The sequence below is a fragment of the Thalassophryne amazonica genome, chromosome 2 (genome assembly GCF_902500255.1).
Source record: "Thalassophryne amazonica chromosome 2, fThaAma1.1, whole genome shotgun sequence".
In the NCBI taxonomy this organism is placed as follows: Eukaryota; Metazoa; Chordata; class Actinopteri; order Batrachoidiformes; family Batrachoididae; genus Thalassophryne; species Thalassophryne amazonica.
This window is the reverse complement of record NC_047104.1, coordinates 92,838,399-92,865,801: the sequence shown is the minus strand read 5'-3', so window position 1 is coordinate 92,865,801 and position 27,403 is coordinate 92,838,399. Positions and strand designations below refer to the sequence as shown.

General features: G+C 41.1%; 2 long non-coding RNA genes across 2 annotated transcripts; both read right to left on the bottom strand.

Annotated features, from left to right (window-relative positions):
* Positions 1-1,060: 1,060 nt before the first annotated feature.
* On the bottom strand, positions 1,061-2,725 carry LOC117502593. The gene is made up of 2 exons (XR_004558364.1): positions 2,513-2,725; positions 1,061-1,177 (listed from the first exon to the last, which is right to left on the bottom strand). It is a non-coding gene; the product is annotated as an uncharacterized LOC117502593 (long non-coding RNA).
* A 2,997-nt stretch (positions 2,726-5,722) lies between these two features.
* Positions 5,723-26,671, bottom strand: LOC117502590. Its single transcript, XR_004558363.1, has 4 exons — positions 26,442-26,671; positions 26,069-26,073; positions 13,229-13,236; positions 5,723-5,734 (listed from the first exon to the last, which is right to left on the bottom strand). It is a non-coding gene; the product is annotated as an uncharacterized LOC117502590 (long non-coding RNA).
* Between the last annotated feature and the right edge of the window lie 732 nt (positions 26,672-27,403).

The window sequence follows — 27,403 nt, the reverse complement described above, 5'->3', positions numbered from 1 at the left end:
TCAGTTTTTAAGTCTTCCCTCCCTTCTGTGTTATTCAGCTGTTTTCTGTCAAAGGTTTTCCATTTGGTATCACCAGTTATCCATCTTCATGATAAGAAGCCCTGCAGAGGGAAGGGCTAAAGAACAACGTGTCCGGAAAGCCCTCACAGTATGTGGGTACCCACGATGGTCCCTGGACAAAGTGCAGAAGTCCCAGAGCACAAAGAGACCAGATAGACAGGAGACGGAGACAAGAAGAAGAGGAGTGTCTCTCCCTTATTTAGCAGGAGTAGGGGAAAAACTACAGAGGATCTTCAGACAGCACAAAATCCCAGTTTACTTTAAACCCGTTAACACCTTGAGACAGAAATTAGTTCACCCTAAGGACATGATCCCTAGTTACAGAGCAATGTAGTGTATTCTATCAGATGTCAGGAAAACTGTAACGAACACTACATAGGTGAAACGAAGCAACCTTTACACAAAAGGCTATACCAGCACCGCAGAGAGGGCGCCAGTGGACCTCAGTCTGCAATTCACCTCCACCTCAAAGACACTAACCACACGTTTGAGGACAAGGAAGTTAAAATATTAGCCAGAGAGAAGAAATGGTTTGAGAGAGGGGTCAAGGAGGCATTCTTTGTGAAACGTTTGAAACCCAGCCTTAACCGGGGAGGGGGTCTGAGACACACTTTATCCCCTGTTTACAATGGGGTACTCAGGTCAAAGGAGTTTCAGTCTTTTGTTCATGGTAATGAGTCATTCACATTATCAAGGGAGCCATCAGAAAGGCATCCATCCCATCATTAGAGGAACAGCTGTCCTGCCATTAGGTGTGCTAACTACAGCACAATAGTTGCTAATTAGAGCTATTGTTTAGTCACTAGCCTATAGCAGTCTGCCTCTCAGTAGGACCACCTTTGTAAAATTAAAAGTACCCATTTAACCACTAACCTAGATAATGATTAGAAAATATCTAGTACTACATATTCAGGTTAATCTATGCATGTAATTTATTTTAAAATTAGAAATCATGAAGCATACCTTTGCAATGAACTGGGATGTGGAAGGTGAATATGCAGAGTCTCTCTCAGATAATGATAGGCTTTTGGGCCATGGAGGTGGAGCGTAAGGGCAAAATCTCTCTGGGCCTTAGTGTACTCCACACCCTGCCTTGAAAAGAGGTGAACTGGAAGATCTGAAATTCAGTTAGCAAAAGTGATTTTGTAGGTTTAATTTTATCAATCAATCAAGTTTTATTTCTATAGCACTTTACAACAGTTTTCACTGAACCAAAGTGCTTTCCAATAGCACCAGCTAGAGATAAAATAAAAAGAACAGTACGAAAAACACAATAAGAGCATCCAAAATAGAATAAAAATAGACAAAAAAGTGTCAAAGCAATTATGTGCAAAAAGCTGCCCTGAACAAGTATGTTTTTAACTTAGCTTTAAACAGAGCCAAGCTATTAATGGACCTCAGTTCAGGAGGTAATGCATTCCACAACTTAGGACCTGCTACTACAAAAGAACGGTCACCCCATTGTTTGGACCTGGAAACCTCCAGAAAGTTTTGGTCAGCAGGCCGAAGTGCTCTGACAGGGTTGTGTGTTTTTAACAGGTCACATAAATAAGAAGGTGCAATGCCATTTACAGCTTTAAAAGCAAATATTAACAGTTTAAAATCAACTCTAAAACAGACTGGAAGCCAGTGCAGGGAGTAAAGTACAGGAGTGATGTGGCTGTGCTTCCTGGTGTTGGTCAACAGGCGAGCAGCAGCATTCTGGACCACTTGGAGTCGGTTTAGAGAGCCTTGAGTGATACCAACATAAAGTGCATTGCAATAGTCAATCCGGGAGCTGATAAAAGCATGCATAACCTTTTCAAGGTGCCTTTTCAGCTGGAAAAAACTGGCTCTTACCACACTGTCAGTTTGTTTCTCAAATTTTAAACAGTCGTCAAACAGCACACCAAGGTTCCTTACCACAGCCCTATGATAAGGAACCAGGGAGCCAAGATCTGGATCAGAGTTAGTTTTAGCTCCAAACAGAATACACTCTGTTTTGACTTCATTAAGGTGCAGAAAATTCTGAGCCAGCCAGTCCTTAATATCCTTAAAAAAGCTATGTATGGAGTCAAAAGCACTTGTATTATTAGGCACAACTGGCATATAAATCTGGAGGTCATCGGCATAAAAATGAAACTGAAGATTGTGTTTGGTGATGACTGAACTCAGTGGAAGCATGTACAAAGAGAACAACAGCGGTCCGAGGATACTGCCCTGGGGCACACCAGTGGTCAGAGAAACTGTGGAGGAGGAGAAGTCATTAACCATCACCCTGAAAGTCCTGTTGGTCAAATAAGACTGAAACCACTCCAAGACAGTCCCCCGGAGGCCAACCTGCTGGGACAGACGTGTGAGGAGGATTGAGTGGTCCACAGTATCAAACGCAGCTGTTAGATCCTTTTAATGTGGAACGCTACCGAAGAAGATAAAAGACAAAAAATATTCCATGAAATATTTTTTATTTCACCCGAGTAGCAATTAAGCTTGTCTTTTAGCTCTTCATTGATTAGATTTTTCTCCTTAAGTTCCTCCAGAAGAGACAGCATGTTTTTCTTAGCCCTCCTTTCTCTTGCCAAGGCATTTGACTTCTCCCTCTGCAGTTTCCTCACTCTTGCTGAGGCTTCTTGGAGTTTTGCACGTATAGCCTTGGGACAAGCAGGCAGCGAGTATGTGTGGTCAGTGGCCTGTCGCTTACGGCACTTGTGCCTCTCTCCAATGGCTGCCTGTTGCCACAAAGTATATAAATAATGGTAATATAAAACATATATAAGTTACTTTTTAATTGAAATTATACTCACAACATCAGGCTGAGGTTCATCCTGAGACAAGTCGATTGGCAGGTTGTCTTCCACTCTGCTAGAAGTGTTTGTGTTTCTTGTTGTTACCAGCTAAAGTAAATACAAGTAAATACATTAGAAAATGTTGAAATATTGGTATGAGTTATATACATACATATATACACACACATATACACACGCACACACACATCATTGTTGGTCAAGATGAGATGGAAATTTGAAAATAGTTGGCACAACATTATCTCGAAGCCGGACAGTCTGCCCCGTTCTATCGAAGTCCTCACTCCTGAAGTGCTCACTGCACAGTAGTGTCCTGTCATTGGCAACAAAACTGGCCCTTCTTACCGCAACTTTCCACTGCCTCCTTCTCTGTTTTTGGGAAATCGTAAACACAGTCAAATAAATAAATAAATAAATATAAAATTTTCCACCTTTCTTTCCATTAACATTAAGAATAAGGACAAAATTACACACCTAAATTATCATGGTGTGTGTATATGTGTGTGTGTGCGTAGATGTGCGTGTGTGTGCTTTTACTCTGGGAATAGAACATCACACTACAAGAATAATAAAAACATCCAAAAAATACAGAATGAGTAAATAAATTATAGCAACATATTTTAAATAGCCTCGTGTCAACAAAAATCTAGCAATCCTATTATGTCATGTACTGTCATACGTATATCTTACAGGTGAAAGATGATCCCCTGGGATCTCGTTTTGATGCAGCGCTCATTAGAGCAGCCGTGTGCTGCACAAAAATCAGGCATGTCCTTGAGGTGTACTGCTATAGACACAAAGAGAGCAATTTACTGTATCATAATACAAGATGTTTTTAACAAACCAACCCACTTGCAAATCATGTGTGACTCATGTACCAATTGCTGGGTTAACTTTTACATATTAGGTTCCACTCAAAGGCTCTTCTTATTAGTCAACTAACCAAAACTGAACCAGGACTAAACCAGGACTGAACTAGGACTGAGGACCAAACCAGACCTGAATCAGGACTAAACCATACCTGAACTAGGACTAAATATCACAGTGTCCTTTCCAGAGGTCAGAGTTTAGTCATAGTTGGTGTTCTTATGCACTTTGTTTTGCACAAATCGAAACTAGCTAACTCCACATGGCTAATTTGCATAAACCAGCAGCGTATACAGCTATGCGATTAAATAGATTTTTAGTAAAGAGAATCTGGATTTTAACTTTTACAAATACCCTGAATTGTAGCCACGTTAACAGGGCTGTGAAATGAAAATTGTGAAATCCGAGGATAAATCCGAGGACTTATAAAACTCGCATGAAACTTGCACGTTTTAAGGCTGTAAAACCCCTCTCTACACACTTTATACACTTTTCTCAAACAGGCATTAACATTTTCTCCCTTTTCTCTTGTGTGTACAAAAGTTCAAACCTTAGTAGAAAACTAAGACCAACCTGTTTTCAGGCCCAAACATTTGTTTGAGAAATAAAAATAGAACATTTTCCTATAAATAAATGTGATGTCTTTTAGAACTAACAAATTTAATTTTAACGATCAACCTACGAGGTTGGATACGTAAGAAACTATTAATAGTGACTGACCAGTATTTCACAGTTCCTCTGATCGCGCCTCTTTGTCCTGGCGCTGCTCCGCTGTCGCGCCTTTTTCCAGAGTCAAACCTCGGTGCAGGTGTCTTTTTCCGAGTCAAAAACACAGTTATGGGTAGTTGTTGATGCTCCTTTTTCTTCTGGGCGAGAAGATTCTTATAAACAGACACGTACTCTCCCTTCGCTGTGCCGCAACTGGCCTGCTTGATGAGGACACAGAACACAATGCACTGTAAAAAAAAAAAAGCATGCAAAATTGAACTAAACCGCGTTATAGCGAGGGACCATTGTACACCAAACCATTTGTAAATTAAGTTAAGCGTATTTTAGTGCACAGATCACTTACCTTAATATAGCTACCACGGAATGCGCCGAAACAAGTCCTGTGGCAAGATGGCCGCCAGTGAACGACACCGGAGACTCCACCCCGAACCATCTACCCTTATACATATCTGTGACGATCCCACCCGCAGTGTTCCCAGCTGCACGCCGCACTTTGTTCCCAGCTGCATGCCGTGCTTTGTTCCACTAGCTGCCACGCATTGTGGACTGGATGCTGCGTATATAAAATAATTATTTCGTAGTGCATTAATCATTTTCTCTTCGAGTTGGCTGTTGAAAATGCTTCAAATTGCTTCTGGAATCACAGACGGCAGCTCCAGCTGCAACATTTCTCTGAGCGAGGTGGAGAAAGCATTTGGAACCGTCTAAAAAGGTAATTATTTGTCATGTTTATATTGTAATAGCTTGGTAAAACAGTTGCATATTCTTTGCTTCTTGTGAGCAGCTGTAAAAGCATATTTATGATAGACTTAACATCTTGTTATAATTGTTCAGACTGGCTGCGCTCTGATGCAGTGCGCTGACTCAATCTCTCGCACTCACACGCAGTGGTTTTGAATTGTTTGCATAATGTTCACATGAAGTTCACGTAATTAATGCGTGATGGAGAATTTGAACACTTCAAAAAAATTTTTTGCACACTTGCACGAAGATGCACACAGTTTACAACAGTTTACAACCAGTTTGACACGAGTTTACGCTCATGCATGGCAGAGTGCGTGCAAGTGCGAGGATCAAAGTCGTGCAAGTGTCAGGGGGCCTTGACTCTCACAGTGCTGCCTGCCTCCTCCAGGTGAAAATAAGCTCTGTGCAGCATGAAGATGATGGCATCGTTCACTCCCCTTTTGGGCTTGTTGGCAAACTGCAGGGGTCCAGTAATGATCAATGATGGTTCTCATCTCACTCCACACCTACCAAATAGCAAATAAAACATTCATTTTGAATGACTTTCACCTCTCATAAACTTGATTTCCTTTGTTTGACAGAAACCTGGCTAAGTGTTGGTGAGTCATGCTCCTTTTCAGATCTTTGCCATTTGACAGTTCTTATTTTAATTCAACAAGGACTATTGGTCACGGTGGAGGGGTGGCTACAGTCTTTAAAAACACTTTCCACTCTCCTCAGTTGTCATCTGTCTCCTATCATATTTTTGAACTCAACATGTTTGAGATTGGGAGCAATCATCCTGTCCTATGTGCAGTGATCTATCATCCACCTAAATATCACAAGAACTTTATTAATGACTTTTCTGAGTTTTTGGCTGAAATAATGCCAAAATATGACAAGATCTTAATTCTTGGTGATATGAACATTCACATGTGTTGTCCCTCTAAACCACTAGTAAGGGAGTTTTTAAACCTTTTGGATGCTTTTAACCTTTTACAGTCTGTTATAGGTCCCACACAGGAGCATGGACACACTCTCAATCTGGTTGTGTCATATGGTTTGCCTGTTTTTAACGTGAAAGTTTATGATGCTGTCTTTTCTGATCATATGCCTGTTTTATTTGAAACCTTTTTTCCTTGTCCCATTGCTATGCATGGGCCTCCTATGGTGTCTCGTATGTTTAAACCTTCAACTGCTGCTCACTTTTCTGTTGCCTTTAACAATGTTGTTGAGGTTGACTCAGAGCGCTCTCTTTGTACTAGCACTGAGGAACTGACCAAGGAATTTTCTTCCATTTGTCGAAGCATTCTGGACACTGTCGCTCCCCTGAAGGTCAGGCGGCCTAAATTCAAGTCTGAGCCATGGCTAAATAAGACCACTTGTGCTGCTCGAAGAGAATGCAGAAAAGCAGAACGTAAATGGAAAAAAGACAAGCTTCAAGTGTCTTATGACACTTTCAAGCATAGTTGGCGTAAATATCAGAAAACTGTTAGGATCCCGAAATTTGCGTATCTTGCAAGTGTAATTGATAACAACAGTGGCAAGCCTCATGTTTTATTTATTAGTATTTTAAATTCTGTTCTTAGCCCTCATCAATCCAACCAGGTAGAAGCATCTGCTGAGATATGTGACGCCTTTTTAAACTTCTTTGTTGACAAGATTTTAACCATCAGAGCACATATTTCACCTCCTCCTCATGATCCTTCTATTGTTACTATTCCACCTGCAGTTTTTAGCCATTTTGAACCCGTGTCTCTATATTATTTGGGGAAAATTGTCACACAGATTACATCAGGCTCTCCTAATGATATTCTACCCCCTCGGTTTGTTAATGAAGTTTGGGACACTATTAGACCTTTTGTCCAAAGGCTTATAAACAGCAGTCTTATTTTCTGTGAAGTACCTGTATCTTTGAAACGGACAGTGGTGCAGCCTTTACTGAAACGCCCTGACCTGGATGCTTCTTTGTTGCCTAATTTTAGACCGATTTCAAAGATTCCTATTGTTTGTAAAAAGTAGTGGCCTCACAGATACAATCTTTTCTAAACACTCGCAACATTTTTGAAGTTTTTCAGTCAGGGTTTAAAGCATTTCATAGCACAGAGTCTGCACTTTTGAGAGTTTTTAACAATATTTTAATAACTGCTGACTCTGGGGATTCTGTCTTACTTATACTTTTGGCTTTAACAGCAGCTTTTAACACAGTGGCTCATAATATTTTAATATCTTGTTTAGAACAGAATGTTGGCATTAGAGATATTGCCTTGGAGTGGTTCAAGTCATATTTGACTGACAGAAGTTTTTCTGTTGCTGTTGGTAATTTTTGTTCATCATTTGCCTTTCTCCCATGTGGTGTACATCAAGGATCCATTCTTGCACTTCTTCTTTTTAGTATTTATTTACTTCCCCTCTGCTCTATTATCGAAAAGTACAATGTGTCATTTCATTTTTATGCAGATGACTGTCAGATTTACTTACCACTTAAACGTAATAACCTGAACTCCTTTAGACCTCTGTTAGAGAATGTCTTAAGGACATCAGCGCATGACTGGCCCTGAATTTCTTGGATTTTAATGAAAATAAAACAGAGGTCATTATATTTGGGCCAAGTGGGCCAGGTAGTTTACCATTCAACCTGGGGCCCCTCAAATCCTGTGTCAAACCAGTTGTAACCAACCTTGGAGTAAAAATTGATTCAGCTCTTAAAATGGACAAGCAGATAAATACAGTGGTGAGAAATGGCTTTTTTCAGCTGAGGCAACTCTCTAAAGTTAAGCTTTTTTTTAATCTTGTCAAGATTTAGAAAGAGTCTTGTATGCATTTCTAACCACTCGCCTGGATTATTGTAATGCCCTTTATGTTGGTATTGATCAGGCTTCACTATCCCATTTACAAATGGTCCAGAACGCTGCTGCTCGTCTCCTGACAGAAACACGTAGATGTGAGCACATTACCCCTATTCTTGCCTCTCTACACTGGTTGCCTGTCTCGTATTTTAGAATTTATTTAAAATTTTATTGTTTACTTTTAAAGTTTTGAGTGGCTTGGCTCCCATGTATCTGGCAGACCTCTTACATATATGCACCCCTTGAAGGTCTTGAAAGTCAGAAGGGAAGTTGAATGGGTAACATGGTTAAAATTCCCAGAGATGGCAATGAAGGCACTTGGGTGCAGTGTCTGCAGCCCCGCCATCACGGAGGTCATGACGGCACTGGCCTGCAATGCGTTTGCCACCAGTGGGATGTAAACAATAAGGATAATGGCGTGGGAGAACTCCCTCTGCAAATAATGAGGAGGACTCACTGGCAACAGTTCAATGTCTGGTTTATATGCACACTCCTTCACCGTAATGTGCTCTGGATTACACCACTTCATGTTGACGGGGACTCCCCCACCTTTCTTTTTGCCACTGTCCGTGCAGCTCCGGTCCCTTCGCACCAACTGACAGTAAACTACCTATAGAGTCTGGTATGTTGTTGTGCAGCCATATCTCCATGAAGCACAAGACTGAGCCCTCACAAAACACACTGTCACTCCTCACATGTGATGATAATTCATCAATTTTGTTGGCCAACAGTTTTATGTTCCCCATCACAATAGAACAAAGATACAGCCACTATTTCCTCTTCCTTTGCCACCATCTCTTCCCGGCTCTACAGCCATGGTATTTCCTCTGCAATTTTTTAAGGATATCATGTCTTTCTCCATTAGGGCTACTGCGTCAGAGCTCCTTCAGCTAATCCCTCGTGGAAACAAAGGAGTCATTTTTGATACCAACCTGTCTTTTGAACACCACGCTAATCACATTACAAAAAACACTTTTTTTTTTTACCTCAAGAACATTGCTCGTCTTCATCTGTCACTCTCCTTTCCTGCTGTAGAAACCCTGATCCACACCTTTATTACATCCAGGTTAGACTAGTGCAACAGTATTCTCTATGGCAGTGGTGTCCAAACTATTCCAGAAAGGGCCGAGAGGGTGCAAGTTTTCTTTGCAGCCACTGTGACTTCAGCAGGTGATTTCACTGATTAACATCCCTTTGAGCAGATGGGGATGAGTTCATAAGTGAAATCACCTGCTGGAGTCAGTGGCTGCAAAGAAAACTTGCACCCTCTCGGCCCTTTCTGGAATAGTTTGGACACCACTGCTCTATGGTACATATTCAAACATTCTTAATAAACTCCAGAACATTCAGAACTCTACTGCTTGTCTGCTCACCCACACACGCTCCCGCGACCACATCACCCCTGTTCTTCAAGAGCCTCCATTGGTTTCCATTCTCACAGCAGATCCACTTCAAAATCCTTCTTCTCTCCCACAAAACCCTTCACAATCATTCCCCCTCCTACCTCACTGACATGCTCCACATCACACTCCTCCCCCACCTCCACACCTCTAATGCCAACCTCCTGTCAGTGCCAGTCAGAACCAAGCACCGGACCTAGGGTGATAGAGCCTTCTTCATAGCTGCTCCCTCCCTCTGGAACTCTCTCCCTAAACAGATCTGTGATTGTACCAACCTGTCAATTTTTAAGGCTCAAGTCAAAACCCACCTTTTTAGAACTGCTTTTAAAGTGTGATTTTTCTTATTTTGTGTTTTTGTGTTGAGTGCTATGTTTTTAACCTGTAAAGTGATTTTGAGCATTGTTAAAAGTGCTATACAAATAAAATGTATTATTATTATTATTATTATAAAGCTTGAACTCTTGGTGTGAATGCCAGGTGTCATGTTTGGAGGAAACCAGGCACGATCACTACAGTGAAGCATGATGGTGGCAACATCATGCTGTGGGCATGTTTTTTAGCAGCAGGAACTGGGAGACTAGTCAGGATTGAGGGGAAGATGAATGCATCAATGTACAGAGACATCCTGGATGAAAACCTGCTCCAAAGCACTCTTGACCTCAGACTGGAGCAACGGTTCATCTTTCATGAGGACAATGACCTTAAGCACACAGCTATTATATCAACAGGGTGGCCTCAGGACAATTCTGTGAATGTCCTTGAGTGGCCCAGCTAGAGCCCAGACCTGAATCGGAGTGAACATGTCTGGAGAGATCTGAAAATGGCTGTGCATCGACGCTCCCCATCCAACCTGATGGAGCTTGAGAGGTGCAGGAAAGAGGAATTGGCTGTAATTGCTGCCAAAAGTGCATCAATAAACTATTGAGCAAATGATGTGAATACTTATGTACATGTGATTTCTTATGTTTTTATTTTTAATAAATTTGCTAAAATTTCAAAAAAAAAAAACTTTTTCCATGTTGTCATTATGGCGTGTTGTGATAGAATTTTAAAAGAACAAATGAATTTGCTCCATTTTGAAATAAGGCTGTAACATAACAAAATGTGGAAAATGTGAAGTACTGTGAACACTTTCTATTACACTCAAGTTTACCAGCTAAACACCTGAGGACCTGGTAATGTCTCCATCAAAGTCAAAGAGTCTTTATTTGTCTCCCTAAGGAGAAATTTGCCTTGGACAGAGGGGTCTGCTACACCACAACATGTCTGATACATACCACCCATACATCAAAAACAACAACATAGTAGATCAAAGTTGAAACATAAATACACAATTAATAAAAAAACAAAAAACATTATTAACATCTTAGTGCAAATTCTGCAATACATAACCTTATGCTATCTTCCCTGAGCTATCTGCTGATTTATGAGCTTCACTGACAATGGAATAAATGAATGTTTATATTGATTATATTTACAATGACAATTACAATTTACAATGTACATCCTTCCTGAGTTAAGTAAAATATATAAGCAATTTACACAGTGGACTCGGACATTGCAGAGTCTTGTCCAAAGACATATACAGGTAGTGTGAGCTTGAATCAAACCCAGGTCTGTATATTGATATGGCACTGAGCTACCTGCTCTAAAAATACAATAAAGTATTTGCTAATTTTAAGTTACTTTAAATAAGATACCTTTTGAAGTGCTTTGAGAAGTTTGTCATGTTGAGTTTTCATAGTTGTAATGGAAGGGCAGGCCTGACAGGATGCCACAGCCAAGAGAATGTTAGAGGACAAAAAGGTAATTTAAAAATGAAATGCTCTGTTGTCTGAATAGAGGTCAACTGTGTCTCACCTTTAGAAAACCTCACAATATCTCAAGTGCCATCGTTTCAGAAGCTTCTATGGTAAAGCCACAAGATTGCTACACTGTGTGACAGACAACATTGCTGTAATGCCACTGGTCAGATATGATCTGAGGATTCAGTGTACTCTGTCGCATGTATAACCGCAGATTAAATGTTTTTGCTTTAAAACTACGCCCATTGTGTTTGGGTCAGTCAATCTAGGGTTTCACATAGGGAAAAATTGCAACTGAATTTTTTTCACTTCAGAATCAGAATCGCCTTTATTGTCATTGTAATTTGCATTACAAAGAGATTTGAGTCCAACTCAAATCTCTTTGTAATGCCGCGGGGGGGGGGGGGGGGGGCGGCACGACCGTGCGGAAAAAAAAAAAAGGTAAAAAAAAAAACGGGGTGGGGGGGGGTGTCCTGACGGGGGGGTTCATGGTCACGTTACGTTACGGCAGAGCGGCGCCCCCACCTTCCCGTCCCATGGCGGCTTTCCTCTCACTCATTCCCGCAGCTTCAGTGCTATAAACAGTAGCGAAGCAAAGACTGCAGCGAAACGAGACGAGTCATTGGATAAATGCTGGGCTTTGTCCCGCCCATCGGACACTCAGCGTGTCTGGGGGTCTATGGGGCAGTGGGCTGGCCTCGGCTGGCCCGGACGCTGAGCTTCTGCATGATGATTGGATGATCTGTCTGAGGCTGAATCCCTTTTTGATTGAAAGTGAAATGAGCGAATCAGCGATCTTTTGGTGTAAACATCCGCGGGAGCATTTTAATTTTTTTGTGAGTTGAACCGGAGATTTTCCTAATCCTCTTAGCGACATTTTCTTTGTTAAAAACAACTAGCAACAAATCGAGCTTCTATTTCTGGTGTTTTTTTTTTGTAGCTGCTTGTGTTTGGAGACTGACTTCTATCACTCTTTCTGACTTCTATCGCAGTTTCTGTCCCTACCGAGCAGCGGGTGCTGCTGAGCTCCTCCAACGTCACAAAGCACTCACAGGTGGACAAACTTCACACTAGCCTCGCGCCAGTCCCAGCTAGCGAGCTAGCTAGGTAGCAAGCTGCACATAATGGCAGACAATTTGAATGTTGTGGACCGGATTTTGGCGAAGCCATTTGATAGTCTTCCTTAACGAAGAAGCCATGGCTGCTGTCATGGCTTCAGCTCTCAATGGTTTGCAGGCCAAAGTTAAAGCAATAGCCTCAAGTGCAATGTTTGTGCACTGCTATGCACACAGACTGAATCTGGTTCTGTCTCAGGGGGCTAAATGCTTATCTGAGTGCAGAATATTTTTTGCATCACTCTCTGGGTTTGTCACATTTTTCTCAAAATCCACAAAGAGGATGTCTTTTCTTGAGTCTGCAGGCTGCTCAAGGTTGCCCAGAAATGCTCCTACTCGATGGAATTTCACATCACGGATTGTGAGCACTGTGGCAAACAATTATGATGCCCTCCTGCAAACTTTTGAGATGATCATTGCAGAAAAGTCCATGGATAATGACACATTAGACTGTGCCAATTTCTTTGTGTTTGTTATTGCAGTAGTCATTAAAACTGGAAATTTGTTCTTGAAAATAGCTGTTGTGAGTTAATTTGTGGGATTGTGGGGGGGCGCACGCAGGGGGTTTTGCCCGGGGAGTAAATCACTCTAGGACCGCCACTGCATACAATGAACCCATGTGGCCAAAAGGTTGAAGGCAGAAGCAAAGCTTGTAAATACACTCCCTTTATACCATAAGTTAGCCAGTAATTACAATGAAACCAAGTTTTATTTTTTTAATTCAAGGATATAATGTTTGAACTGAAACATAATATATCTGAGAATGATCATTTTCATACGTTTCCATTCTTTGACTAGATAAAAGCTCTTTTCTTTACAATTTAGCACCAATGTTTGCTGTTAAAAACCTTTGGATTTGAATCCCATAAGAATAAATATTTTATAGACATTTTTCACCTACATGTCTATGAAATGCAACATGACCCAGTTTCTAGATGGGTAAGGGTCTCCTGGTCTTGTGGTGATTCATTGTTGGCTAGTATACAAAGCCTCTGGAACAACAGCGGATAGGTTTGTATTATTTCATCACTGCCATGATGGCAGTCCTTGACACCAGTGTCACTGCCTGGTGCTTTCTTTTGAATGAGAAGTCACCAGCATTTTTTCTTACCATGGAGTTAATGGTTTCACCAATTGGTCCAGTCTACATTGACTTTTAGTGCTCACTGCATTGGACAACATGGAAGCCCTCCTTGAACTTACTGTACACCTCAGGATGGGTTTCTTGGAGAGCATCCATTTCTGAAGGTAGAAACAAGCAGAGTTGGCATAGAGGTTAGCAGGTTATTTCCAGTGGTGGGCACAGTTCAGCTAATCCAATAGCAGATAATTATATAATTATCGAAGCTAATGTTTTTGATAGCAGATTAGCCTTTCAGATAAGTTTTAAAACCATCATCGGACCAATTATCTTCTGATAAATTTATTTCCGATAACTTTCAGTCCGATAACATGTTCAAACAAGCTTCTGTGAAAATTATCTGAAAAAGAATTCAGAAACTGAAAAAGTAAAAAAAAAAAAAACCCAAACAAAAAACAAAACCTGACACCACAAAAATCTTTGATTCAAGTGCCTGAACTAAATACATAATCCTGACAATTGATCACATCAATTTTTTTAGCCTATGAAAAGTCACTTCTAACAGGACTTTGATCTTGAAATAAATTTTTTTCAAGGTAAAAATTTGTGGAATTAGAAACTACTGTTATCGGAGTTTTGCGCTCTACAAGTGTGGTGCTATAATTACGTCCACCAAGAATATAATAAAATCATCTGCGTTTATTTATTTGTCTGTCTGTCAGCAGGATTACATCAAAACTACTGGACAGATTTTGACAAAATTATCACCACAGATAGATATTAGGCCATGGAAGACTCCATTAAATTATGGAGGTGATCCGGATTCAGATTCTGGATCAAGATTTCACTTTATGTAAGCTTTGAAGGATTACGTCAAAACTATTTCTCACCAAATTCTTACCAACTTTGCACCACAGATAGATATTAGGGCATGGAAGATTTACTGGGTGATCACTGGCAGCCGCATTTGTGTTGTCATTTACCGGGGGAGTCTCATTTGCTGTCAGTCTGAAAATACCTTAATAAATAATTAGTTGATTTAATGACAGGGAAAGCACAGTTTCACATTTTGATTTTTGTTGAAATAGAAATGTTAGATATTTCAAATTTTAATCTTTGCTGACTTGCTGATTTTCATCTCTGTCTGTCGCCCCCCCCCCCCCCCCCCCTTCATTCTTCTTATTTTTTCACAGTACAAGTACACTCTCAGAGCAGGTGAATACCAGTAAGTGTACAATAATTGAGTAGAAATGTCTTTAAAACACAAAGCAATACTACATTAACTGTTGCATGCGGTTAGGTGTATCATTCTCTTTTGATGACATCACAAAAGCGATATGGGACGCATTCGAGAGGGAGTTATTCGCAGCACAAGCGCATGTGCAGGGTACGGCGCCAGTGGTGGTCCTTGGGATATAGCGCTGTAGTTTCTAAAAAATAATACAACATTTTAAGAACATTTTATGGCCAAAAATGACCTGATTCACATGTTTGAATCTCAGGAGATTTAAAAATGGTGAGATAACAAAAAGAAAGTTTTTAAAACTCATCAAGTGGCTCTAGAAGAGAAAATAAATTAATTCATTTATTCATTTAAGACTTTATTAAGGGCACAGGGCACCAGGTCCATAGGAATGATTAGTGGCAGGTGCAGGTAATCAGAACTGTTGCACAGAACCTGGTGAAAAGAGAGAAAGAGAGAGAGAGAGAGAGAGAGAGAGAGAGCAGAGAGGGAACAAAATCAAATCAATTTTATTTATATAGCGCCAAATCACAACAAACAGTTGCCCCAAGGCGCTTTATATTGTAAGGCAAAGCCATACAATAATTAAGGAAAAACCCCAACGGTCAAAACGACCCCCTGTGAGCAAGCACTTGGCGACAGTGGGAAGGAAAAACTCCCTTTTAACAGGAAGAAACCTCCAGCAGAACCAGGCTCAGGGAGGGGCAGTCTTCTGCTGGGACTGGTTGGGGCTGAGGGAGAGAACCAGGAAAAAGACATGCTGTGGAGGGGAGCAGAGATCAATCACTAATGATTAAATGCAGAGTGGTGCATACAGAGCAAAAAGAGAAAGAAACACTCAGTGCATCATGGGAACCCCCCAGCAGTCTAAGTCTATAGCAGCATAACTAAGGGATGGTTCAGGGTCACCTGATCCAGCCCTAACTATAAGCTTTAGCAAAAACAAAAGTTTTAAGCCTAATCTTAAAAGTAGAGAGGGTGTCTGTCTCTCTGATCCGAATTGGGAGCTGGTTCCAGAGGAGAGGAGTCTGAAAGCTGAAGGCTCTGCCTCCCATTCTACTCTTACAAACCCTAGGAACTACAAGTAAGCCTGCAGTCTGAGAGCGAAGCACTCTATTGGGGTGATATGGTACTATGAGGTCCCTAAGATAAGATGGGACCTGATTATTCAAAACCTTATAAGTAAGAAGAATAATTTTAAATTCTATTCTAGAATTAACAGGAAGCCAATGAAGAGAGGCCAATATGGGTGAGATATGCTCTCTCCTTCTAGTCCCTGTCAGTATTCTAGCTGCAGCATTTTCAATTAACTGAAGGCTTTTCAGGGAACTTTTAGGACAACCTGATAATAATGAATTACATAGTCCAGCCTAGAGGAAATAAATGCATGAATTAGTTTTTCAGCATCACTCTGAGACAAGACCTTTCTAATTTTAGAGGTATTGCGCAAATGCAAAAAAGCAGTCCTACATATTTGTTTAATATGCGCATTGAATGACATATCCTGATCAAAAATTACTCCAAGATTTCTCACAGTATTACTAGAGGTCAGGGTAATGCCATCTGGTTAGACACCATGTTTCTAAGATTTGTGGGGCCAAGTACAGTAACTTCAGTTTTATCTGAGTTTAAAAGCAGGAAATTAGAGGTCATCCATGTCTTTATGTCTGTAAGACAATCCTGCAGTCTAGCCAATTGGTGTGTGTCCTCTGGCTTCATGGATAGATAAACCTGGGTATCATCTGCGTAACAATGAAAATTTAAGCAATGCTGTCTAATAATACTGCCTAAGGGAAGCATGTATAAAGTGAATAAAACTGGTCCTAGCACAGAACCTTGTGGAACTCCATAATTAACCTTAGTCTGTGAAGAAGATTCCCCATTTACATGAACAAATTGTAATCTATTAGATAAATATGATTCAAACCACCACAGCGCAGTGCCTTTAATACCTATGGCATGCTCTAATCTCTGTAATAAAATTTTATGGTCAACAGTATCAAAAGCAGCACTGAGGTCTAACAGAACAAGCACAGAGATGAGTCCACTGTCTGAACCAACACCAAGGCAGCACAACAACCAGTAGTGTTTTATTGTAATGAACTCCATAGGTTGAGCCAACATGTTGTTAAAGTATTTTGAGATACAAAAAATAAATAAATAATGAGAAAATAAAAATGTTAATAAACTTTTTGCACGAGAATACAGAAAATAATCGTGATCTCAGAATTACTATTTCCATCTGCATTGTGCACTTAAACTACTAATAATTTCAATAGTTGCATTTTCACAGCGGGCTATATATAATGTTTTCAGTGTCAATTGCTAATAATTATGAGTTGACAAAGATCTGTCACTTTATATATGATTAGTATGACTGAAAACAGTAGGACTATCTCTGCTCCTCCCAACAGTCAAAAGAAGAATTTGGCCGCAAAATTGCTCCCTGGGTCACGTGACCATATTTTTTCACGTCATGCCATAATTCTCTGTAAAAGGGACTCTAGAAAACAACAAACAGATAAGAGCTGGAATGTTCTTTGCCATTGCAAGGAACAATCACTCATTTATTTTCTAAGATATTAATCTGGAATGTATGGAACACAGTGTGCTGCTAATTTGGCAAGAGGAAACATGACCTGGATTTCTGCAGGAACTTTGTTTTCATACAACCTTTTACTTGGCCTTTATTAAAGTAGAGACATGGGAAACGCAGAGATATTGACATCTAACAAATGACGTCTAACAAAGAGCAAATCATTTATATTTACTACATTTATGTAACACCAAATGACAACAAAGCTGCCTCAAGGTGCTTCACACAAGTAAAGTCTAACCTTACCAACCCCTAGGGGAAGAACACAGGTGACAGTGGTAAGGAAAAACTCCCTCTGATGATACTGAGGAAGAAACCTCAAGCAGACCAGACTCAGAGGGGTGACCCAGTGCTTCGCCATTCATTGTTACACTGTTTTTACAAAGTTTAACAAAGTTTTAGAAAGTTTCAAAAAACAAAACATCAGCTGCAACAATTTCAGGCATGGGATCCAGGCATCAGTCCAGCATCCCGCTGTCCACAGATGCCACACTCATGTACTTCCCTCCAGAATCAGTCCGCTGGAAAAAAACCACACCTAAGGTATAATTCATTAACATTAAATCAACAGGAAAGCAGAGAAAGTACTAAGATGATTGCCAGCCGCTAGCCCTAAGCTTTGCTAACAGACCCCAAATTTAGATAAAAGTTGAGGCAGAGACCTGTTCCATTAATAGCAAACAGAATTTAAAAGGACAGGAAGCATAGTTCCATGCTATGCCAGTATGCTAGCCATATGAAAAGGAGAATAAATGCGTCTTAAGTCTAGACTTGAATGTCTCTACAGAATCTGTTATCTCCATAGGCCCACAGACTTTTTATTCACCCTAGGGACACAAAGTAGTCCTGTGCCCTAAGAACGCAGAACCTGGGCCAGTACGTAGGGTTTGATTAGGTCAGATAAGTAGGGCGGCACTAGTCCATAAATACATTTTTATGTTAATAGCAGAACCTTAAAATCTGACCTTACAGAGATAGGAAGCCAGCGAGAGAATCAGGATTCAAATCTGCAATGTTAGACTTACATTGTCAGCTTCATAGACCACCCCATCCTAAGCACAAACAAAACCCCACTAATTTCCAGGCAGCTGTGGAATACATATCAAAAGGTGACAATGGATGGCTTTCCATTACAAATTTGAACAAAATATAATGATATTTTCAGACTGTCAACAAAACACAATTGCTAAATGACAGCATTTCTGGTGAGTGATGTTCTGCAACTCCTGGGTTTTGTCCTCTAGTGATAACGGTCTTTACAATCATGGCACCAAATGTGCAAGTCCTGCTAAATATTAAGATTGCTTTGTTTTCCTGAATCCAGTATTGCTGTAAGTAGAGATGTATCGATCCCGATACTAGTATCGAGTATCGGCCCGATCCTGTATTCATTTACTCGTACTTGTAAACATAAAATGTCTCCGATACGCCACCCGATACCCCTTCACAGCAGCGTGATGTCAACCTCTCAATGGGGGACTTTCACTCACACGCTCCATAATTTCCAGCCTATAAAGCGCTTCTTTTTTCATACATTTTAAACTCTGCGGCTTAAACAATGATGCGGCTAATTTATGGATTTTTACAGGCTTTCATGTAATTTACTCATAAGTCGAAATACATCCATCAATGCTATCCATTGATTGGCTGGAAGCTGCATTTCATCATGTGGAGTAAATTCACACACAGAGTAAATAATCAAGTCTTACCTGTTTCAGTGGAATTCATCATCACACGATCCTGAAGAAAAATAATCCACATAAAGCCTCCTGAGTTGTAAAACAACATCTGAAAATACTTTAATTCCTTGGCATGGCTGAAAAACGTTCCTGTGACACCGCACTTTGCACCAATTCCTCCATCAGAACTTAGATCACGGTTTCAGCAGTGGAGATTGTCCATGAGGTTGGTGAGTTTCAGCCCTTGACGTGGGTGTTCAGGCCGATGGGAGACCTGCTCGGTCTGCTACAGGTGTAATCCATTTGCGGAATGTCTGTGGCGCTGCATTCGGACCCTCCGCTCTTCCTCCATGGGCCGCAATTTGCGCCACAAGTTGAATCACTGCACCTTGTTAATGGCTCATTTACTACAGACATCGGGTTATTCTGTCTGAACATGAGGAAATTATCCCATGAGCCACAAAGAAAATGTTAAATAAAATAAAAAATGCTAAAATTACTCTGTTTTGCCTCTGTGTATTGCAGAGATGTCGCGCGACACCATGTGTGCGTGTGCGCGCATGCCGTGCTCCTCCAATATTACATGTTCCACCTTTGGGGGGAAAAAACATTTACAGTTTGTATTTGTGTATGTTACCTGCATGTATTTAATTAAAAGTTAAAAGAAAATAATGTGGAGAGTGAAAGGCTGTTTAGCTCAGTGTCACACATTACACATTGTAGATAAAACCAAAACAGTCTCACAGTTGATAACGCAGAGAAGCTTCTATTCATCAAAAAGAATCTGCCCTCACATTTGCAAAAAAAAAAAAGGTTTAGTGCTCACAGACATAAGTAAAGTTAGTGATGGACAGTTTCAATTCTGTTCCTGGTGTTGTATATTTTGTACTGCTGAAGTCCACAGGTCACATTTCAGTGAGATGTTTGGCAGTGTCATGTGATTAAGAAACACACAGTTAATGTTAAAGGACAATTTGTTGTAGTCAAAAAGTGAAATTATATGATTTAAGTGAAATGTTTGTAAATAAAAACAAAGCTAATGATATTGGTAGCAGTTACTCTCAAAAAGTAAGGAACAGCTGATGAACAAAAACATGTTTTAAAAGTCATCATAAAACTGTAATAGTATCATTAAGTATTTGTATCGGTACTCTGTATCGATGAGTACTCAAATGTATGTACTCCTACTTGTACTCAGTCTGGAAAGAAGTGATACCGTTGCATCCCTAGTAGTACGTCCTTCTCTGTGGTTGCTCCAAATTCTTCCCACACCCGCTGCTTTTCTCCCCTACAGCAAACCGGAGTGTCCTCTATAGTAGGGGCAGAGCTGGAAGCTGATGGAGGATTATCATCAATTTCCCTGGTGGAAGTCTCTGAAGTAGTCAAACAACTTTACAGTGGGATCCGTCCAGAAATGCTAAAGGCTTTGGGTGTGGAGGGACTGTCTTGGATGAGACGTCTCTTCAATATTGCATTGAGGTCTGGGACAGTGGCTAAGGAGTGGCAAACTGGGGTGGTGGTCCCCCTATTTAAAAAGGGTGACCAGAGAGTGTGTGACAATTACAGGGGCATCATGCTACTCAGCCTCCCTGGTAAAGTCTACTCCAGGGTGCTGGAAAGAAGGGGTTGGCTGATAGTTGAACCTTTGATTGAAGAGGAACAATGCATGTTTCGTCCTGGTCGTGGAACAACCTCTTCACTCTCACAAGGATCCTGGAGGGTGCCTGGGAGTATGCCCATCCAGTCCACATGTGTTTTGTGGACCTGGAGAAGGCATATGATTGGGTACCCCGGAAGATGCTGTGGGAGGTGCTGCGGGAGTATGGAGTGAGGGGGTCCCTGCTCAGGGCCATCCAATCTCTGTACTCACAAAGTGAGAGCTGTGTTCAGGTGCTCAGCAATAAGTCGGACTTGTTTTCCGGTGGGGCTTGGTCTCCGTCAGGGCTGCGCCCTGTCACCAATCCTATTTGTCTTTTAACATTGACAATGCCATAGACATGCTAACGCGTTAGCATCGGGATTCGGATCGTGATCCGGATCACCACTAAAATTTAATCACTTGTTCCTCTTGTCATTTCCAACCACTCCACAAAATTTCATCAAAAATAAATTTAAGAAATATTACAATTTGAAAACAAATGCACCCGAACATGATGACAGCTGCAACTGCTTAATGCTAACTTTTAACATTGAAAATGCCATAGACATGCTAACGTGTTAGCATCGGGATCCAGATTGGGATCACCGCTAAAATTTAATCACTTGTTCCTCTTGTCATTTCCAACCACTCCACAAAATTTCATCAAAATCCGTTCAAAACTTTTTGAGTTATCCTGATGACAAACAGACAAACAAACAAATGTGACTGAAAACATAACCTCCTTGGTGGAGGTAATAAGTTTGAAGCACTAATTCTTATTCAGGCCGATACACTTGTTTACATGGACCTTGCAACTTTATGCATTCTTTGCCACAAAGGCTGCACCACAATTCATTTAAGTGAGCTTATGTGCCCTCTGTGAAAATCTTCTGTGAAACCTACTGTCCTCACAGAATACGAGGTCTGTCCGTAAAGTATAGGTCCTTTTTATTTTTTTCAAAAACTATATGGATTTCATTCATATGTTTTTACGTCAGACATGCTTGAACCCTCGTGCGCATGCGTGAGTTTTTCCACGCCTGTCGGTGACGTCATTCGCCTGTGAGCACTCCTTGTGGGAGGAGTCGTCCAGCCCCTCGTCGGAATTCCTTTGTCTGAGAAGTTGCTGAGAGACTGGCGCTTTGTTTGATCAAAATTTTTTCTAAACCTGTGAGACACATCGAAGTGGACATGGTTCGAAAAATTAAGCTGGTTTTCAGTGAAAATTTTAACAGCTGATGAGAGATTTTGAGGTGATTCTGTCGCTTTAAGGACTTTTCACGGTGCGAGACGTCGCTCAGCGCTCTCAGGCAGCGTCATCAGCCTGTTTCAAGCTTAAAACCTCCACATTTCAGGCTCTATTGATCCAGGACGTCGTGAGAGAACAGAGAAGTTTCAGAAGAAGTCGGTTTCAGCATTTTATCCGGATATTCCACTGTTAAAGGAGATTTTTTTAATGAAAGACGTGCGGGCGGATTGCAGCGTCGGCTCGCAGCCGCTGCGACGCTCCGCCACAGGAAAAACACCTCTGTTGGAAGACTTGAGGACAAGTTGGAACATCTCCAGCTGATAAACAATTTCTCATATACTCACTCCACTGAAAGCCATCAAAAGCCACCTGGATTTTAACAAATGGTTATCAACACGGAGGTGTTTTTCCTGTGCCGCCGCGCCGCGTCGGCTGCGTCCCGACGCGCGGACCCGTCCACACGTCTTTCATTCAAAAAATCTCCTTTAACAGTGGAATATCCGGATAAAATGCTGAAACTGACTTCTTCTGAAACGTCTCTGTTCTCTCACGACGTCCTGGATCAATAGAGCCTGAAATGTGGAGGTTTTAAGCTTGAAACAGGCTGATGACGCCGCCTGAGAGCGCTGCGCGACGTCTCGCACCGTGAAAAGTCCTTAAAGCGACAGAATCACCTCAAAATCTCTCATCAGCTGTTAAAATTTTCACTGAAAACCAGCTTAATTTTTCGAACCATGTCCACTTCGATGTGTCTCACAGGTTTAGAAAAAATTTTGATCAAACAAAGCGCCAGTCTCTCAGCAACTTCTCAGACAAAGGAATTCCGACGAGGGGCTGGACGACTCCTCCCACAAGGAGTGCTCACAGGCGAATGACGTCACCGACAGGCGTGGAAAAACTCACGCATGCGCACGAGGGTTCAAGCATGTCTGACGTAAAAACATATGAATGAAATCCATATAGTTTTTGAAAAAAATAAAAAGGACCTATACTTTACGGACAGCCCTCGTATATTATCCAGTGATACTGGAACAGTGCAGAATTTAATGTTGCTGTTGTATCCGCTGAGGAAATAAAGTGATGTACTATGTCTGAGGTCAAAAGTGAAATTACAGGAAAACAATCTTCCATTAGGCAGGGTTCTCACCAGCATTATAACAGCATAACGGTCCGTTACGTTGTTATAATAAAAAAATTACACTGGAGTTGGGCCGTTACGTTATTTTTGAGGGTGTGTAACGGGAAAATAATCATTTCTCTATGTTGATTGTGGAGCCGCTGGTTCTGATGTAGAAGCAGCACGTCCACAATTTATTCATCAACCTGCATCAAAGCTATTTCTGCTGATTAAAGTCTCTAAACGGGACTCTTTTTCTGCGAGAGTCATCCACTGCTTCACACAGACAGTTTTTATTCATTTTTCATTAACATGCCTTTTTTTGTGGCACAGCTAACGATGTGGTTCTCTGCCGTGGACTGGAACATTAATATCTCACGTTTCTCTGGTTCGTAAACTAACGTTAGTGTCCCTCATGAAAACAATAATAATAATAATGATAATATCCTCTGCTCCGTGTCTGTGTGTTGCAGCAGACACCTTGCAGTTTGCTGCTAAGGTGGAAAGGCGGATTATTCCGCAATAAATAACGTCAAAGTGAATCACCATTTTAAATCAAATGACACCTCTTTCCAAATGTTCTAAAACAGACAAACTACAACCTCATCTGAAAAAAGCTGTTTTTCCTCCAAATGAGACGTCCTCTGTTCAACCGGTGAGAACTAATCCCAGTGAGTCTCAGCACTCCAGTCTGACCACAGCCACGCTGCAGCTCTCCAGGTGCAAGTACTATAGGGAGGCAGGGACCAAAGTAACATTTTACATTTATATCCCTCTGAAACGCTGTTGCCTGTATTTTGAGGGCCAAATGTTAAGTAAAGTCATTGTTTTTGTTTTTATCTTTGTTACAGCCTTACTTTAAGCCAGTATTACATCCAGGTTAGACTAGTGCAACAGTATTCTCTATGGCAGTGGTGTCCAAACTATTCCAGAAAGGGCAGAGAGGGTGCAAGTTTTCTTTGCAGCCACTGACTTCAGCAGGTGATTTCACTGATTAACATCCCTTTGAGCAGGTGGGATGAGTTCATCAGTGAAATCACCTGGTGGAGTCAGTGGCTGCAAAGAAAACTTGCACCCTCTCGGCCCTTTCTGGAATAGTTTGGACACCACTACTTTAAGCCAAAAGAAAGAGGCATCACACCAAAACATGGAAGAGTGTACATAGAAATGTGTGTCACTGCACAGGAGCTAATTTATACACCGCAGTTTACTATAGAAAATCCTTACAAATGTTTTTTTTTTTTGTTACTTCAAGATTAGTTTCTGATTACTCTACATTTTGAAGTTTAAAAAAACACCAAAGAAGGCCCTTTATAAGCCCATAAAGCAAAAGCTTCAGCAGGGTCAAAGCCTAAGCAGTCCTCAAACCCCCGGCTTCTTAACGTGATTTTTCCATCCCATTACGCTGAGAAAAAATCCTGCTGAGAACCCTGTCATGACATAGAATGATGCATGAAAATGTTATGAAAACAGCTAAATTTATATTGTCCTGGTCAAAATGATTTACACTCCTGAATTTCAAGTAAGTCAGAATCTTTTTCTTTCAGGTGCTTCCGTTAGGGGTCACCACAGCAGATCAATCATTTCCATCTCACCCTGTTCTCTGTAACTTCCTCTGTCACACCAACCACCTCAGCACATCCATAAACCTTCTGTTTGGCCTCCCTCTTCTCCTCCTGCCTGGTGGCTTCATACTCAGCATCCTTTTCCCTATATACAACCCCTGGCAAAAATTATGGAATCACCGGCCTCGGAGGATGTTCATTCACTTGTTTAATTTTGTAGAAAAAAAGCAGATCACAGACATGACACAAAACTAAAGTCATTTCAAATGGCAACTTTCTGACTTTAAGAAACACTATAAGAAATAAGGAAAAAAATTGTGGCAGTCAGTAACGGTTACTTTTTTAGACCAAGCAGAGGGAAAAAAATATGGACTCACTCAATTCTGAGGAAAAAATTATGGAATCACCCTGTAAATTTTCATCCCCAAAACTAACACCTGCATCAAATCAGATCTGCTCGTTAGTCTGCATCTAAAAAGGAGTGATCACACCTTGGAGAGCTGTTGCACCAAGTGGACTGACATGAATCATGGCTCCAACACAAGAGATGTCAATCCCATTTCCTTTAGGCGGTTTCTTACAGTTCAGTCACAGATGTTGACTCCAGTTTGCTCCCATTCTTTCCTCATTTGTTTTGTTGTGCATTTTCGATTTTTGAGACATACTGCTTTAAGTTTAATGTCTTGATGCTTTGATGTCTTCCTTGGTCTACCAGTATGTTTGCCTTTAACAACCTTCCCATGTTGTTTGTATTTGGTCCAGAGTTTAGACACAGCTGACTGTGAACAACCAACATCTTTTGCAACATTGGATGATGATTTACCCTCTTTTAAGAGTTTGATAATCCTCTCCTTTGTTTCAATTGACATCTCTCGTGTTGGAGCCATGATTCATGTCAGTCCACTTGGTGCAACAGCTCTCCAAGGTGTGATCACTCCTTTTTAGATCTAGACTAACGAGCAGATCTGATTTGATGCAGGTGTTAGTTTTGGGGATGAAAATTTACAGGGTGATTCCATAATTTTTTCCTCAGAATTGAGTGAGTCCATATTTTTTTCCCTCTGCTTGGTCTAAAAAAGTAACCGTTACTGACTGCCACAATTTTTTTTTCCTGATTTCTTATAGTGTTTCTTAAAGCCAGAAAGTTGCCATTTGAAATGACTTTAGTTTTGTGTCATGTCTGTGATCTGCTTTTTTTCTACAAAATTAAACAAGTGAATGAACATCCTCCGAGGCCGGTGATTCCATAATTTTTGCCAGGGGTTGTACCCTGGATCCCTCCTCTGCACATGTCCAAACCATTTCAATCCCTCCTCTCTGACTTTGTCTTTGAACTGTCCCACTTCAGCTGTCCCTCTGATATGGTCATTCCTAAACCTGTCCATTCTCATCACTTACAAAGAGAATCACAACATCTTCAGCTCTGACACCTCCAGCTCTGCCTTTTTGTTAGTGCCACCATCTCTAAGTCGTACAACATAGCTGGTCTCAGGACTGTCTCCTAGACTTTCCCTTTCACTCTTGCAGATATTCTTCGGTCAGAACTCACTCCTGCCACCTTTCTCCACCCTGCCTGCATTCTCTTCTTTACCCCTCTACCACACTCTCCATTACTTTAGAGAGTTGACCTCAGGTATTTAAACTCATCTCCTTTCATGTCTGCTTCTTGTAACCGCGCTTGCTCCTATTGACTTTCATGCCCCTGCTTTCCAGAGCACATCTCCACCTTTCCAGGCTAGACTCAATCTGTTCTCTACTCTCACTACAGATCACAGTGTCATCTGCAAACATCATAGTCCATGCAGATTCTTGTCTGATCTCATCCGTCAACCTGTCCATCACCATTGCAAACAAGAAAGGACTCAGAGCTGATCCTTGGTGTAATCCCACCTTCACCTTGAATGAATCTGTCATTCCTACTGCACATCTCACCGCTGTCACACTACCCTCACATACTTCTCTGTCACTTCAGACTTCTTCATACAATAACACAGTTCTTCTCTTGGCACGCTGTCATAAGCTTTCTCTAAATGCACAAACACACAATGTAACTCCTTTTGGCCTTCTCTATACATCTCCATCAGTTCTCTCAGAGCAAACATTGCTTCTGTTGTGCTCTTTCTCTGCATGAAACCATATGCTCACAGATCTTCACCTGTTTTCTAAGCCTAGCTTCTACTACTCTTTCCCATAACTTCGTAGATAGATAGATAGACAGCTTTTATTGTCATTGTCATTACAACAATGAGATTTCTGCACTCACATTCCACATACAAACAGCAATTAATCTACAATTATTACTTGTTTACCATAATAATGGCACACATCAGAATTAGGACAAGACATATACATTTGGCATTGTTCATGTGCACTAAACTTGAAACAGTCTGTTTTCCAGTTGAGGCGATGTGTGTTTGTAGCCGCTGCAACTGTCAAGTCGCGCCGCCTGACAGCTTGGGAAGGACGGGGGCCTGCCGCGGGTGGGCAGGAAGGAGGTAAAAGCAGAAGCTGGAGCATGCTTCAGTCCATGTGTAAGTCAGTTATTGTCTTTGTAGGTTGAGATAACAATGGAGCCGAATAATCACACCAAGGACTGAATAAATTCCTCTGGAGGTCAACAGTGGGCAATTGACCTTGAGGCTAGATAGCCTGTAGTGTTGCAGCTAAGCAGTGAAAAACACTTTTTAACAGTTCCACTTGAACAGCCAAATCCTAATTATGAATTAAGAATATTCACCGGCCTCCGAAACATTCAGCTTCAACTGCAAGGCACGCATCAGCTCCAAGGTGTCATCCAATTTGCGTCTGAGTTCAAGAGTCAACGCAGTCTGAGAATGCACTGCCTTGCCAACCTCGTTAATCATGATGGACAAGCAAGGGCCTGTGGTCCTTGATGCCGCCGT